The 15,616-nt window shown below is 43.4% G+C and overlaps 1 protein-coding gene across 2 annotated transcripts in view; it reads left to right on the plus strand.

Annotated features, from left to right (window-relative positions):
• RASA3 (RAS p21 protein activator 3) overlaps positions 1-15,616 on the plus strand; it is a 240,124-nt gene that overhangs the window by 97,072 nt on the left and 127,436 nt on the right. The window contains exon 1 of one of the 2 annotated variants that reach the window (XM_040425083.1): positions 10,652-10,656. The exons of the other annotated variant lie outside the window; for it this stretch is intronic. The gene's annotated coding sequence lies outside the window, so the exon portion shown is untranslated. Of the gene's footprint in view, positions 1-10,651; positions 10,657-15,616 lie in introns of those variants that run through there. 2 annotated transcript variants of the gene reach the window in all.

A 15,616-nucleotide genomic window follows, 5' to 3' on the forward strand; every position in this document is an offset into this window, starting at 1 on the left:
CTAGCTAAAACTGTATATAAGGAGAGCAGTCAGAGCCCCTAGTTTGCTGCAGTTAAGGAACCGTGCTTGGAAGAGGAGACTCTGCCAGTCTGCATGAATGGCCAGAGGAAGATGCAAAGACAGGGATATGCTGCTACAGACCCTGGATCACCAGCCTTAGATCCAGGGTACTAGTCTTCCAGGAATAGCTAGCTCAGGCCTTTCGTCAGCATCAAACCCTTCTGCCAGGGAGGAGACTGGAGAAGCCAACCCAATGCCTCGCCTGTAATGTTTTGTACTTGAATCACTCCAGTAAAGAAGCACCCTGGTTTACTGTAGACCCTGACTCACTGGACTTATTTCCCATTGGGGTGTACCACGTATTACCATCCCTTCTGGAGAGCAGCAACACGTGGTGACACCTCAACGGTGTCCGGGGAACCCAGCGTAGCGCTTGAACCACCCCAAACCCGGTCACTGCAATTGTTTGTAATAAATATTACCAGCTTGCTCTTGTATACAAAATATATCCATATGTGTAGTAGGCTGATCCACTTGGAGAGCAAATATTGTGAAGGCAGTTCCAAATAGAAGACCCATGCGAAGCCCCCACCCTTCATGATTTTGCAAGGAACAGTTAAAGAGAAGAAATGTTCAATTACTGAGCTGTAATTGGAATGGCAATTTCTTCTGCAGGGTGTAATTGAGAACTATAAGAGAGCCTCGGATGTTTCATCAACACAGAACAGATCACATCTACATCTCATTTCCTTCACTGAAAAGTCCTTTTCTTGGGTCCTTACAAAGTTGATTGTTGTGAATAGCTTTCAAAAATCATTTTTATCGCTTCTCACCTGTATTTTCCAGACTTCCTGACTGATCTAATAAACTATATTGTTACATTCGCTTCAGCTGCCAGTAGTAAAGCACAGAAGATATTTTTAGAATGGGTCAGCCAGTGACCCGAGTATAAGGGCTCCAGAGGCTTTTCTTATTTTATTATCCTTTTTTGTTGTTGTTGTTGTTAGTGCTCTAAACCTGCTTGTATGTATGTTTAAGTCACCATTAAAGAAGCATTGTTTTTTTTTTCTTTTCTTTTTTTTACTTTACATATATTAATAACTCCCCACCAGTATTTTAGGGGGTAAGAAATTACACTGCTAGGTCAGTTGCAGCCATACATTTTAAACCTGGTCATATGGGCTCATCTGACTCCTTGCTCTAAACAGGAAAAACCGTGTAACTCAGGAACTCACCTCTCCTATGATTTATAAGACACATAAAAGATTAAACTAATGCTATAGCAATGGTAATGAATACGTGCAATATGAGATATATGTATATAGTTCTCTTGTTAGGGAATATGGCATTAACCTGCAAATTTAGACGGGTATGCCCTTAAAGGTTTTTTTCGGGGAATAATTAAAGGGGTTATCCCATGAAAAATATTCTGCAGTTTTCAAACCAGCACCTGGATCTGAATACTTTTATAATTGCATGTAATTAAAAATGTTGTATAGCCACTTTGTTACTTAATAAAATGTATCTGTATGGCGCCACCTGCTGTTTGTCTTTTTTCTTATTTCTTTGACCTGCTCACTTAGAAGGCCGCACATGCTCAGTTTCATCCTTCAACTGCATCCTAAGCTGTGATGGGGAGAGCATGGACACACCTCCTGAGCTATGAAAGGGAGGGCATGGACGCACCTCCTGAGCTGTGATAGGGAGAGCATGGACACACCTCCTGAGCTGTGATAGGGAGAGCATGGACACGCCCCCTTAGCTGCAGCAGAACAGACACTCCCCTTGAGCTGCCAGCTTAACATAAATCTAGCAGAGCAATGAATGGGGAGATCTCTGGACCTATGTGAGGTACAGGGCTGGTCCTAGCTTTGTTAGAAAGAGATCGTCATGTGCTATATGAGGTCTGATTTTCATTTTTTACATTATTCATGCGATAGCCCCTTTAACTATTCAGTAGAGGCCCCTTGCCTTTATTACCTATTGGAAGGTTCATACCTGCTCCCCATCGCTAAGGCTCCTGTTTCTCCAGTCCCCAGCTTGTTCTCTTCCAGCTGGGGCAGGGACAATGACTGGCTTCAGTGGTGACATGTCCCCATGTGACATGTTACTGCTGAAGCCCTTTGAACTTCATGTGCTGAGGATACACAGTAATAAAATATGCAGGGGACTGCACTCCAGTCTGTAAATAAGGTGGATTTATTACATGTTCAGGGTAGGGCTGAAACGATTACTCGATTGAATCGAGTAATTCGACACAAAAAAATCCTTTGGATTTGCTTGTGTCATGTGACCACAGAGCAGGAGAGAAGCGCTTGCTACTATTCACCGCTCCGTGGTCACCCGCCGGCCCGGGCGCTGCACTGTCCTGACACATCGTCGGGACATAGTGCACGTAAGCGTGCACTATGACCTGACGCTGTGTGACGTCAGGACGACAGTGCAGCGCGCGGGGAAGAAGACAGAGGAGTTGTGGAGCGACACCCCTACAGGAGAGGTAAGTATTAAAGGGCTGCTGGAGACTAGGAGCGAAGATGGTGGCACTGGGGGAGCTGAGGGCACGCTGGCATTGGAAGGGATGATGGCACAGAGGACTCATGGCACTGGGGGATTGATGGCACTGGAGGGGGTGATGGCACTGAGGGGGGGTCTGATGGCACATATAGCTGATGGCACTGGGGGGAGCTGTTGGCACAGAGGACTGGCACTGAGGGGGGCTGATGGCATGGGGGGAGCTGTTGGCACAGAGGACTGATGGCACTGGGGCGGAGCTGATGGCACGGGGGTCTGATGACATTTTATGAAGTAAAACGTTCATTATTTATTAGTTTTTTTTCTTATTAGAGTACTCGATTAATTGTTGGATTAATCAGTAGATTACTTGATTACTAAAAAAATTTATAGCTGCAGCCCTAGATCAGGGTTAGGGCTGTATTAGACATTGCAAGAATCCAACGAAAAATCTTAATATCTTTCACAAAAGAGCGATCTTCGCACTGTGTGATAATTTCCAACGATCACATCTTTGTTCGATTCTCACTGATCGTGATCTTTCAGCATGCTTAAAAATTATCGTTCATCGAGCACATATCTGAGCATGTAATAAGTCATCACCCGTTCGTTACAAGATCAAGCTGTAGGTGTTAGCGTGTTTACTACAGTCAAATTAAAGATTTCTACAGTAGCTATTGCTCTATCTAATGTGAGCACTTTCGAACGCTAACGAGTCGCTAACTATTCGATCATCAGACGTCATCGGTACGAAATATTCTAGTCTAAGGCTACTTTCACACTAGCGTTTTATCTGGATCCGGCAGGGCTCAGCATAAACGCTTCCGTTACAGATAATACAACCATCTGCATCCGTTATGAACGGATCCGGTTGTATTATCTTTAACATAGCCAAGACGGATCCGTCATGAACTACATTGATAGTCAGTGGGGACGGATCCGTTTTCTATTGTATTTCTATTTTCTATGCTGCGGTTTGCTCTCCGGTATGAGAACGCAACCAAACGGAACGGAATGCATTTTGGAGTATTCCGTAATTGTTCAGTTAAGTTTTCATTGTCAATGGGGACAAAACGGAAGCAGGTTTTTTTCTGGTATTGAAACCCTATGAGACTGATCTCAATACCGGAAAATAGAAATGCTATTGTGAAAGTAGCCTAATACAGCCATAATACAAAACCTTCTGTAGAGTGGCAACATATAGCCTTTCATCAGGCTCAGTGCTTAAAGGGTTTCTGTCACCCTGCAAAACTCATTTTTTTTTTTTTGGGCTAGTTAGATTCCTCATAGTGCGATATAGCAGAATATAATGGTATTACTTACATTCATGCGGCCGATTCTTTATAAAACGAACTTTTATAATATGTAAATGAGGGCTCTACCAGCAAGTAGGGCGTCTACTTGCTGGTAGCTGCTGCAGAAATCCGCCCCCTCGCCGTGTTGATTGACAGGGCCAGCCGTGATCTCCTCCTCCGGCCGCCCCTGAAAGTAATTCAAAAATCGCGCGCCTCGCGTCATTCGGCGCGGCCGCTCTGAGATGAGGAGGCTCGTATCCTCAGCACTCCCTCAGTGCGCCTGCGCCGATGACATCACCGAAAGAGAAGACGTCATCGGCGCAGGCGCACTGAGGGAGTGCTGAGGATACGAGCCTCCTCATCTCAGAGCGCCTGCGCTGAATGACGCGAGGCGCGCGATTTTTGAATTACTGACAGGGCCGGCCGGAGGAGGAGATCACGGCTGGCCCTGTCAATCAACACGGCGAGGGGGCGGATTTCTGCAGCAGCTACCAGCAAGTAGACGCCCTACTTGCTGGTAGAGCCCTCATTAACATATTATAAAAGTTCGTTTTATAAAGAATCGGCCGCATGAAAGTAAGTAATACCATTATATTCTGCTATATCGCACTATGAGCAATCTAACTAGCCCAAAAAAAAAAAAAAGAGTTTTGCAGGGTGACAGAAACCCTTTAAAGTATTTCATCTTTAGGGAACCTGATTCTCTTTGTGTATTGCGTTTAATAGAATAGTGTGCCACAAAAGGAAAAATTTAATTTATTTTGTACATATTGGATAGGAATTGGTTAATACAGCACTGCTTCTATTCACTTCTGTATAGTTCTACCGCTGCTCCCAAACAGCTGATTGGCGAGTTGTTGTACCTCCGCTGATCTGGTATTGATAGGTCATTGATATAAAAATCCCGGATACCCCTTTAAAGAAGACATGTCACCTGTTTTGTTTTGTGTTTTAAACCTAATACCTCTTGTTGTTCTCAGTCCTAAGAAGATTCCAGCCTTTTTTTTTTCAATTGGCTCCTCTGTTCCTCCGCATTGCTCCCTGCCCTGTAAAGGTACAGGGAGGATGAAACCTCTGCTGTCTTCAGTGGCTGTCGTCTTCTCCCGATCACTGTGGACCACTTCACAGCCAGGAAGAAGACGTGCGGTTCTTGCGAGTTCTGGTAAGAACAGCCTATGTAAGCAAGTAATACCCGACCAAAGACGCGACAACACATCTTCTTCCTGGCTGTGAAGTGGTCCGCAAGTGATTGGACACCATCATAGCAAGGGAGAAGAAGTGGAGAGCAGAGGTTTCCTCCAGTACTTTTATTAGCTAAAACGGAGAAGGGTCAATGCAGCTGAACAGAGGGGCCAATTTGAAAAAAAGCCCTGAAATTACATTTAGAAAAAATTTAGAAGTTGTCCCTATGAGTGGTGAGTAGCGGGGTTACCACTTTGAAAAGAGCAGGCACTGGAAGCCGAGACAATTCATTTGTCTATAGGGACTTCCTTGGGGTTCACTCCAGGCTTCTTTAGATCATCAGATGGTAATATGGACATGCTACGTGCAGTGGTAACCCTAGGCAAATGATGATCTTTTTAAGGCTACTTTCACACTAGCATTTTTTGCAGATCAGTCATGGAGCTGCAAAAACTCTTCCTTTACAATAATACAACTGCATGGATCCGGTTGTATTATGTCTTCTATAGCCATGACAGATCCGTCATGAACACCATTGCAAGTCAATGGAGGACGGATCCGTTTTCTATTGTGCCAGATTGTGTCAGAGAAAACGGATCCGTCCCCATTGACTTACATTGTGTGCCTGGACGTTTGGCTCCTATTCGTCAGGCGGACAGCAAAATGCTGCAATCAGAGCGGAATGGAGACTGAACGGAGGCAAACTGATCCATTTTGAGCAGATCCTTTTCCATTCAGAATGCATTAGGGCAAAACTGATCTGTTTTGGACTGCTTGTGAGAACCCTGAACGGATCTCACAAACGGAAAGCCAAAACGCTAGCGTGAAAGTAGCCTAAGGATCTGGCCAAACGTATGCCAACTGATTGCATTTTAAAACTGATCAGGATCCTGATCCGTCTTATAAATGCATTGCAAGAACGGATCCATCTGTCTGTTTGTAATACGGACAAGCTGATCCATTCCACTCCATTTTTTGCGGTCTGCACATGCGCAGACTGGAAGGACAGATCCGGCATTCCGGTATTTTGAATGCAGGATCCGGCACTAACACATTCCTATGGAAAAAAATGGCATTCAGGCAAGTGTTCAGTTTTTTTGGCCGGAGATAAAACCGTAGCATGTTGCTGTATTATCTCCGTCCTGATCAGTCAAAAAGACTGAACTGAAGACATCCTGAAGACATCCTGAACGGATTGCTCTCCATTCAGAATGCATGGGGATAAAAATGATCAGTTCTTTTCTGGTAGAGCCCCTAGGACGGAACTCTATGCCGGAAAAGAAAACCGCTAGTGTGAAAGTAGCCTAAGATGAAGCATATGGATATTTGCTGTAAACGAGGCATTTGCCTTCAGCAAATTGCAGTAAAAGGATTTATTTCCATTATGGGTATAAAAAAGGCCTTTCGGTATTATAGATGTTCTCTTAACGTACAGTAGATTGTATGTAGGCTGTTTTACAACTTGTGACTGCTGTCCCCCATGTGGTTGGTAAATTTAGCTTTGGAAACGCATGAATACAGCATTCCAGACTAGTCTTTTGATGTTGAGTGTTCCTTTTGTTCATTTATCTGTAGCAAATCTAATTTCTATATGTGGGTGGATGCGTGTAAAGTTTGTCTGGTCGGGGGTCATTATAGAGCCAGTAATAACTGGAATGCAAAGAAAATGCTGCTTTTAAATATTTCTACAGCAAGTATTCTGTGCGTATCTGGTGGAAATGTGCGGTAGGCCCAGTTTAGCACTTGGATATATAGTTGCTGATATTTTTGGACATTAGTTACACATATTGACTGATCCATTAGTGCATATTCTGGTGGGCCCACATAATGTGGAACACCCATGACAGAGCCCAGTGGGGTACAGCAAGTCTTGCGCCAGATCCTGTTTGGATCAATCATTTGAGGGGTTATTCTAAAACAGATTTTATAATCTAAAATGAGTAAGGAGACATGTAAAGTCGGGTTTAGACAGACCGCTAGAGCGGGCGATTGTCAGGAAGGCAGCGTTTATTCCCGACATTCGGCTATTTGCTCAGCGAAGGAAAAAGCTGCGATTACATGCAGCAATCTCCTTCACAGTATGAGGACAAGGGATCGCTACTGCAGTCCCTTGTCACCTTACGGAATCATTGTTTCTGGGCGGCAGAACGCTGTTTAGACCACACGATCTGCTGTCCAGAAATGATGATTGGTGGTGCCTGCATGAATGACAGGATCACCCGATGAATGAGTGTTTATCGGGTGGTCGGCGGCACATTTAGATGGGCAGATTATCAGGATCGAGCATTCGCATGAACGGTCATTCCTGTTAATCTGGATGATTATTGGTTCGTCTAAATCCACCTTAAAGAGGACCTTTCATCCGTTTTGACGTAGGTTAATTATGGTATTACTTTGTAGGGCGGCCCCCACTGATGCCATGGGTGTATTTTTTATTTTTTTTCAAAGGTCCTTTGAAAGGTCCTCTTTAAGTCTAATGCATGGATGTTAGTATACACCATCAGTCATTTCTTCTGATGTTCACCATGTCTAGCCCTGTCAATCAAAGTGGAGAGGGCGTTGCAGTTGCATAGAACGAGTAGCCACTAGATGAAACAGGAATGCCCCTGTTGCTCCTAGAGGCACATTTGCATATTATAAAACCAAATTTTCCTCAACAATGTGGGCACATATAAACATGGGACCAACACAGATGCCTTCAGTTGCCAAATACACATGTAACAAGTCAGCCAGTTTCATAAATGCAAAACTTCTGAAAGATGCCCTTTAAGTCGGACCATTCATTTTGCAATATATCTTCATAGTGGTCAGAGGTTTGTTTTTCCGATTCATAATGCCAGGTCCTCCACGTAAAGTTCTGTTATGAAATTCTGGCAGTTCATGGCCACCACTCAGGGGTGCACCACCAATGAGGCCAGGTGAGGCGATCTCCTCAGACAGCACCAGGTAGGGGCAAGGGGGGTGCAGTCGAAGGGCCATGTACTGAGGGGAAGGGTTTAGGTTAAGAAATGTGCAATGGGAAAGGTGGGGGGCGCATTTCAGTTTTCGCCTCAGGCAGCAGAAAGGCTAGGTGTACCCCTGCCACCACTAGGGGGAAATTTACTGCAGAACAAAATAATAAAATTGTGTGTAGGAGCGGCCAATCACTTTACATTTATTTTATTTATGTTATACACTTGTATAGCGCTACTATTTGTGCAGCGCTTTACAGACATTAGCATCACTCAGGACTGGTTGCCCCCACTTGCAGAGCTGCTTAGGAGGATCAGGGGACAGGGCCTCACTACACACTACGCTCTTGCATATACTACATATTGGTGAGTTTTCCTGTCAGGCTGCTCAGCCATGATAGCATTCCTAGTTACCTACCTGCTAGATCTTACCTGCTCCTGATGAAATGTGGGTTTACCACTGCATCGAAACAAGTAGGTTACCGTGAAGTGTGATTAGCATTCTCAATAGGTGTAAGGAGTAGGCGTAAAACCAAAGCGCTATCCCTGTGAGCGACCATATGAAATGAGGCCGCCACAGAGAGCCTATTGTTTGATTTTGCCTTAGGGAATTGTCCTGAGGATATCCCTCAGCGCAGCAGCATACAGTTGTGCCAATGACGAAGCGCTGAGTTTTCGGAGAAGAGTGGCACTAGTGTTGATATATTTCTGATAGTGCCGCATATCAATTGTAAAGCCTTTGAAATAGGGGTGTGTGTATAGTGCCGCCTTCTCTTTCAAGTGTAGGCAGATATCTGTATGGCCTCCATCCTTGTCAGCCTGATTAGGTGTTACAAGTGAGCATTCTCCTTTGTTTTAATAAACATATGAAATAAAGATTTATTGTTTTATCTTTTAACGTTTATTTAGGCTTAGATTGTTATTAGTAATATTAGGTACGTATACGACAAATAACACATTTAGGAGATTCAGTGCTTGCCTGCTAACCCCCCAATCAGTCCTTCTCGCATTCTAATACAGGTTGCTGGCGACCATTTTGAATCAGTCCTAGAGAACTCCTTTAGGCTATATTATTGTTATACTGGTGGGTGCTGCCATGGTCTGTTTTTACTTATACTTGATGCTGCACATCTACTTCTGTGGTCAGCAGTCTTAAACTTCACTAACCACAATGAGTTGCACATGATGCAAACATTTGCTTATCTGACATAGCAGAAAAGCTAAAATATAATGCGGCTGTTCCACAGGAAATATTCTCTATCTATTGTGCACTTGGGCAGCTCATGGAGGATCTTTTAATTTCCTTTAAGTGTTTTATTTTGTGAAGTTTTACAGCTTATACTTTTCCTTATTTTGGGATTCCTTTTGTATAGGGCAAAAATTGCATGTGTAAATATGAACTTAAAGGGATTTTCCGGGATTACTATGGTTTTTAAAATTTTATAGTTGAAGAAAAACAAAAAGCACATGAATTAGACAACGAACAGAGCACTTACACGGTAAACTCCTTTTCAACTTTTTAGCTGCAGATCCGTCAGTTCCAAGTTGGCCGCACCTCTTCTCAGACTGCCTGATGCATAGTGTGCATTCGGTAGCCCAAAACCCTTCCTTCTGCCATTGGATTGACCATCAGTGCTCATGTGAACAGTGCTGGCCAATCCAAGAGCAGGGCTGGACAAGAAGGAAGAATCTTTGGCTACCAATGTACAGTGTGCATCTGGCAGTCTGGGAAGTGGTGCGGCCATCTTGGATGGCAGAAGAGGAGCTCGAGTATTGGCAGATCTGAAACTAATATGAAGAAAAGGAGCTCACCATGTAAGTGTTCTGTTTGTTCCCCAGTTAATGTAAATATAATCGGAGGGTCTCTTTAACACATAATGTCATGTTCTTTCTCATCTCATATGCATGGTTAGTCAAAAGTCTCAGGACACCCTTATATTTCAGAAACGAAAGAGAAAATGAAATACCCGAATAGCCAAGCAAATAATGGGTGAGCGGGCCTATCTTGAAAGCCACCATATTGGATCAAAGGCACATTTTTTCAATGGAAAGGGGGTCATGTAGCACATAAAAACAACCAGAATGTTCTCAGAAACCGAATGCTACAACCTGATTTGCAATATCTTTTTTTGGTTTCAAGTCATCAATACTGAAATTTGCAACAACAACTGGGAACGTTCCTTGTGATGCCCAGCTATTTGATGTGTTCAATGTGTTGTCCCTGGTGCTGAACACAGAACTTTGAAGTTTTGAACTTTCTGTGTTAACTTTTGAAACACAGGAGATATTGCTACATGACCCCATTCCGATTGGAAAGATATGCCTTGATCCAATATGGCGGCTTTCAAGATGACGGCAATGTTCTGAAAATAGCCTAAAAGATAGACCCCTCACCCATTACTTGCTGGGGTATTCGGTTATTTCATTTTCCCTTTCGTTCTTGAAAAAAAAAAGGTGCCCTGAGACTGTACATCTTCCCCGTGCTTTTTTTTTCAATCTGGACTCTCCTGAACTGTTTTCACCATGTTAAGGGTCCATTCACACGTCCGTAGTGTATTGCAGATCTGCAATACACCCGGCTGGCACCCCCATAGAACTGCCTATTCATCCATTCCTGCCCCATTGAGAATTAATGGGTCCGCACTCGTTCCTGATATTGCGGAACGGTTGCGGACCCATTTCACGGACGTGTGAATGGACCCTTACAAGTCACTCTGGTTTGTTTCCATACTGTATATGGCACTTCCTATCACTGTATCCAACCTAACCCATGATGCACAGCTCCAGCTTTGCCCCTAACAGCACCCAGCTTGTTTATATCTACTCCTGCCAGCTAGTTACATAGACTCTACCCTATCACTGCCCCTGTTTCTGCTTTGACTCACCTATGCATGGACATGAGATCACAGGAAATAAGAGCTGGATGGACACGGTCATGTGACCACAATCCAGAATGGAAGATAGGAGCAAAAAAGTTGGAAATACATTACAGAATTACAGCTACCTTCACAAATGATTATTTTAAAGCAGGGATGCTCAATTTGCGGCCCTCCAGCTGATAGCTGTAGGCTGTTCGAGCCTGCTGGGAGTTGTAGTTTTGCAACAGCTGGAGGGCTGCAGGTTGGGCATCTGGGTTTTTAAAGATGCTGATGCAAACTGAAAAAAACCCTTTAAGATCAAAAACTTAAAGGGGTTGTCTCACTTCAGCAAATAGCATTTATCATTTAAGTAAAGTTAGTACAAGGCACTTACTAATGTATTGATTGTCCATATTGCTTCCTTTGCTGGCTGGATTAATCTTTCCATCACATTATACACTGCTTGTTTCCATGGTTATGACCACCCTGTAATCCATCAGCGGTGGCAGTGTTTGCACGCTATAGAAAAAGGTGCCGTCCTCTCTGGTGTCCGGGTCTGTGGGAATGCACGCAGTCCAGCACTTTTTCCTATCGTATGCAAGCACGGCTACCTGACTGATTGCAGGGTGGTCATAACCATGGAAACAAGCACTGTATAATGTGATGGAAAGATTAATCCAGCCAGCAAAGGAGACAATATGGACAATCACAATACATTAGTAAGTGCCTTGTATTAACTTTCTCTACATGATAAATGCCATTGCCTGAAGTGAGACAACCCTTTAATAAACATATTTTTTAGCTACAATGCAATAAATGATCCCAAATAACAAACTGTTTTCACAATGATGGCTGCCCTGAAAGCGGATAGAGGACCAGATGTTTTACATGTGGACACTCAAGATCATGGTTACATCATTGTTTCTCAATGTGAATTGCACAAGTGTGGTTTAATGGGTAGTTGTGATGTAAATTGTACCGCACTTGCTATTTTTCATTTTTAGTTGTGACATGCCATGAACAGTTTGTACGAAGCACTATGTTCATTGACCAGTCAACCAGGCCACTAATTGAAATCTAACCTTTAATAGTTACAGTGGTGGTTGAAAGTGTGTGAATTTTTTATATTTCTGCATCAATTTGTCCTAAAATGACATCAGATTTTCACACGAGTCCTTAACGTAGATGAAGATAACCAGATTAAACAAAATGAGTCAAAAATATTAGACATACGGTAATCATTTATTTATTGAAGAAAATGCTTCAATATCACATGTCTGTGAGAGGCAAAAGTAAGTCAACCTTTGGAAGTAGCAGAAAATTTGGAGGTGAAATTAGGGTCAGGTATTTTCAGTCTGTGGGATGACAATCAGGTGTAAGTGGGCGACCTTTTCTAATCAGATAACTGGAATGTCCTGTGGACATGGCCGCTGTAATACTTCTGTCCTTGCTGTTGTCCTCCTGTATCTTCACGGCAGGTACGCCCTCGGAGCAGTGCAGCTCTGTCCAATCCACGCAGGTTGAGGCCTGCTATGCCTGTGATGCTTGATCATTCTTTCAGGTGCCCCTCTACATATAAGATGACCTACCAACCTCGGTGGGTTTGAATAACTTTTGTCTTCTAGTTATGGGCACCTTTAGATTTGTCATATTGGATATTTTTTGCCAGTAGTTTGACAGAACCTGAAGCTCTTGATATGCGTAGTAGACTGGGTGGCAATCGGATGTTTGGATGAGTTTGAACCTGGCAGTCTTTGAGGAAGTATAGTATTTAATATTTGAAAAGCTATTGGATAAAGCTACAGTAGATCTTGCTAGCTATGACTAACTTTGGACCATAAAGTTGTTTGGGGAAACAAGTCAACTGCCCTTGGCTGTTAAATATCTAGCTGTAGTATTGCTCTGCTTTACAGAATAAACATAGGAGCCGTTTTATCAATGCTATAATTCTCTTATAAAACAGGTGCAAACCCTATGCCATGTCTGGCCAGAAATTATTATTTTTATAATTTTTTTATGCCATTATATAGCACTACTATATTCAACAACGGTTTACAGACAGCATTAAGCTGTTCCCAATGAGGCCGACAATCTAAATTCCCTATCGTTATGTCTTTGGAGTACCCAGAGGAAACCCACGCAAATATGGGGAGAACATATAAACTCCATGCAGCTCCCACTAGACATTGATAAGTATGTCCCACCATGAAAGGTGGCCATAGACTTTCAATAGCTATCTCCTGATCATATGCACTATACACATCCACATCGAACTCAACGGTGTGTGCACGTGTTCTGAATGGAGAGAGATGAGTAAGCACCTCTTATATCTCTAAAAAACAAAAGGATCAGGCAAGCTGAAATCCAATGGCAGATATTGGGGAAGAGTTGGGACATCCCCCACACACAGATAGTTTGTGACATCCAGTAGTAATGTCTGTATGGTAGTTGGATAAAGGGCCCTGTACACAGGCCGAGAATCAGCCAGATAATTGCTAACGAGCGTCCCTATGAAATGATTATCTGCCGGTGTAAAGGTACCGCCGATTACCTGATGAACGAGCGAAACAAAAATCGTTGTTTGGAAGCAGAAGATTGTGCTGTGTAAACAGCCTCTGCTGCGGGCAAACAGGTCTGTATTCGCCATCGCTCCTCCCCACATTGTGGAGGAGATCGCTGAATATAAATGGGGCACTCACCTCCGCTGGTGAGCAGGCGATTGCCGAGAAGGAACGATTCCTTCCTGACGATCACCTCCAAAACTGGCCCATGTGAAGGGGCCTTTAGTCACAGAATTGTGCACTTTTGCTAGAAGCAATATAAGGATATTTATATTTGGCAAACCATTTATGCCCACTTTGGGTAACATAAAAGGCTTGTAAACGACCTCTCTACCCATATTGGAAAAGTTACATGCGCTCATGAAGAGCCTTCTTTAGTTAAAGGGAGTCTGTGAGCGCCCTTTTACCTAGGTTGGTACTCCCAGTGCCGTGTAAATAGCTGAAATAGTGGTTATAGGATAACTGTTCCATGGAAGTTCAGTGCCACAAAAAAGTGATATTCAAGTGTCCAGTGGGAGTGCCCGAGTGCGGCTGCTCAGTAAACCCAGCCCTGCTCCTCCCATTAGCTCATTATTGAAATCATTTTCACCTCCCTGCATTGAAATCATGAGCTATAGGGAAAAGTGGGACAGGGTTTAATGAGGAGTGCCTGGGCACCTGCCACACTCGGCACTGCCCACTGGGCATTTGTCACTTAATTTGCATATTGCTTCAGGCTTTATTTTTTCAGGCACTGAACCTCCGTCCATGGAATAAAAGGTATGCTCCAACAAATGTTTCAGTCATCGACATGACGCTGGGAGTAGTTTAAGAAGAGGCTGGCACACTCCCTTTAGTCACATTATTTCATTTGTCAGAACTGTTGGTGCCCTAGAACTGCTTTGCCCACTGTAATGGGGCACAGGAAGTTGCAACTAGTATTGGCTGGGCAAATGCTTCAGTCACTAGAACACCGGTCTTAATAAATGTGCCCCTATATATTTTTCTCCTCTCTTGTCCTTAGTCGACATATGTCATTTTTTTCAACCCTATGCTCTCATCTCAAGAAGTACCTACACAGCCGCCCTATATAGAGCCTCATGTACAGGTGAGAAACTGTTGCAGACTGAAAAAGAGCAGTTCCCCCACAAGATCACTTTACACAATTTTTTGTCCATTTGAGCAAAAATAATGCTAGGCTCCTATTGGTTACTGTGGGCAATTACTTCTGGTTTTGCCTGCACAAGTTTTTATACCTTTTGTGTTCGAAAATTGTAAATCTCACAATAAAATAAAAAATGTAATATAGTTAAAGGCCTTATGCCATAATTGATGTAAAAAAATGAGATATCATATACTGTAGTGCATGACAATCTCTTCCTAACAAAGCTAGAACCAGCCCTGTACCTCACATGAATCCAGAGATCTTCCCATTCATTGTTCCAGTTGTTCTACTAGATTTTCTTCAGGCTGGCAGCTCGGGGGGGGGGGGGTTCTTTCTCATGGGGCATGTCCCTTTTCTACAGTATCTATTTCCCTGTAATTTTCACAGCTTCTAACAAAAAAAAAAAGACAGGTGACAGTTGAAGATTTAAACGGAGCGTGTGCGACCACTTCAGGGAGGTGGACAGAGACATAAGGAAAAGAACAAACAGCAGGTGGTGCTGTACAGATACATTTTATTGAATAGCTCAGCGGCTATACAAAATTTTTAACTACATGCAATTACAAAAGCTGCTGATTTGAAAAATGTTGACCCTGGGTTCAGACCTGAGCGTTCGAGATGGATCGCTCTGTATGCGCGATTGTACCGGCGTTTACAATCGCGCATACAGAGACAAGCGAACGCCCATTGTCGCGCGTTCCCGAAAGTCTATGTACGGGGACGCGCGACAAAACGCCCCAAAGAAGCTCAAGAACTTTTTTGAGCGTCGGGCGTTTTACAGCGCGATCGTACGCGCTGTAAAACGCCCAGGTGAGAACCATTCCCATAGGGAAGCATTGGTTTCTCCTTGTTGAGCGTTTTACAGCGCGTAGGAACGCGCTGTAAAACGCGCAAGTGTGAACTTAGGGTAAATATTTATCGTGGGACAGCCCCTATAATTGTGACTATATAATGTTTGTAGAGCTGTAAGCAGAAGACTACACTAGAGTACTCCTTAGGGTGTTCTATTAAAACAAGCATCGGGTTTATCAAGAAAGGTTTGTTTGACCTCATAATATGTCTTCTGTTTGCATGAACTGTGCTTTAGTGACCATAATGCACAAAACCTCTACTA

The sequence above is a fragment of the Bufo bufo genome, chromosome 3 (assembly GCF_905171765.1).
Source record: "Bufo bufo chromosome 3, aBufBuf1.1, whole genome shotgun sequence".
NCBI classification, from domain to species: domain Eukaryota; kingdom Metazoa; phylum Chordata; class Amphibia; order Anura; family Bufonidae; genus Bufo; species Bufo bufo.